This window comes from Mus caroli, chromosome 7, assembly GCF_900094665.2.
Source record: "Mus caroli chromosome 7, CAROLI_EIJ_v1.1, whole genome shotgun sequence".
In the NCBI taxonomy this organism is placed as follows: Eukaryota; Metazoa; Chordata; class Mammalia; order Rodentia; family Muridae; genus Mus; species Mus caroli.
The window spans coordinates 129,421,838-129,423,798 of record NC_034576.1 but is presented as its reverse complement, the minus strand read 5'-3'; positions in this window follow the sequence as shown (position 1 = coordinate 129,423,798).

Sequence of the window (1,961 nt, the reverse complement as noted above, 5' to 3'; positions counted from 1 at the left end):
GAGGGACTTCGTCCTCAGCTAGCTGATAATAAAACCTCTTGCAGTTTGCATCAGGTGTGGTTTTCTCTCGGGACACTGGGGTGCTGGCCAGCTCATCCCGGGACTTGAGCAGAGGCCCAGCATCAGGGGCCTTACACCCACAATGGGTACTTCCACCTTGATCAATAATTGAGAAAATGCCTTACCATGGTGGATCTCATGGAGGCATTTCCTCAAGAAATTTCTTAAGAAAAGATGTTTCTCTCCCAAATTTATTTAACTTTATTCTCTACCTGTTGTGTGTGTGTGTTTATGTGTGTTTGTGTTTCAGCTTCTTGTCAAGTCCAGCCATTTACTACATCCAGGACAGCTCCAGAGAAGCAACCCACCGGTGCTCCCATCTTCTTTCACAGGCACAGATGCACCTCTTGGGGTTGCTCCTTCCTCTCTCCCACAGATGGTTCCACAGACCCTGGACACCAAGGAAACAGCCAACTCTGCTAAGACTGGACCAACCTCCCCATACCCATTTTCTTAGGTTTCCCAGACACATGGCACCCCAAAGTCAGCAGGAAGTAGTCAGACATCGTGATAGCCAGTCATCAGGACAACCCTACTCCTGCTTCACCATCACCTCTTTCTAATTTTCCCTTCTTTAATTAAACCAAAATGGGTGAATGTTAGCATTTCTTCTAGGCTCTGCCCCAGTTTTCTGCCAACAGCCAGGTATGCCTGACTCATTATAACAGGGTCTGCTTGCTCCATCCTTTTGACTCTTGCTCTCTAACCCTCTTCTGCTCTGTCCCTTCTCTACCCATTCCCCTCCCCCCTCTAAATGTGTTCTACTCCCTCTCTCTCTCTCTCTCTCTCTCTCTCCCTCTCTCTCCCTCTATCCTTCCCTCCTTCTCTCCCTCTCTCTCTGTCTCCCTGCCTCTGTCTCTATTAAGCCATCAACTCTCCTCCCCATGCCTTAAATAAACTCTATACTATACTGTACCATCGTGAACTGGTCCCTCTGGAGGAATGGATGCCCCAGCATGAGCCCACAGAGGTACCCCATTCACTTGCCCCACACTGTGCCTCCACCAACATAGCCCTGGCTTTTTTGTCTTTTTTATAAAGCACAAACAGCTCTGAATGATGACAAATAGGATAATATCCCTTTTGTAAGTAGGTACTTTTATATTAAAATAACAATCAGTCTGACTTAAAGCCTGACTGTGAGTAGGACCTCATTCCTCCAGGGACTCTCACAAAAGGCCCAGAAATCTTAACTCCCTCCTAAGAGTGAGGCAGAGAAATCCAGATTGGCAGGTGTATATCTAACCTTTTAGAAGATTAGATGATCCAGAATGTCCCAGGTGTCCTGGCTGATCAAAGATCAGCTCTGTGATGTCTGATCTGTATCAGGAGCAGTCAGTATTCCTCAACTAGTTTGAGATTTGTAGACCAAGCTGGTGGAACCACCCCAAACGGAGACCTGCTTCATTTAATAGCTTATTAACAGGGCTGGAGAGATGGCTCAGTAGCTAAGAGCACAGACTGCTCATCCTAAAGGTTCTGAGTCCAAATCCCAGAAACCTCTTGATGCCTCACAACCATCTGTCCTGGTGTGTCTGAAGACAGCTACAGTGTACTCCTTGAAATTAATTAAAAAAAAAAAAAGTTTATTAACAGCCCTCCCTCCAGAGGCTTTCTTCTAGCTCCGTGATAAACAACGACCAAAAATAAAATACTAAACATCTATTCACAGGCCGCTGCCACCTAGCTGACCTTGAGAGGGCTGTGGATCTTCTGAGCCCTAAAACCCTCAACTGCATGTGGTCCTCACTGGCAGGCAGTCTCACTTGGACCTGTCAGCCTGAGACCTGTTGTCAGACTGGAACTTGTAAACTCTGTGGCCATTTTTGATGAGGGCTTGAAGACATTGGTGCAGGAAGTCACGTGGTGCAACCCTGGGCAGGATGGCTAGGGAGCATAGT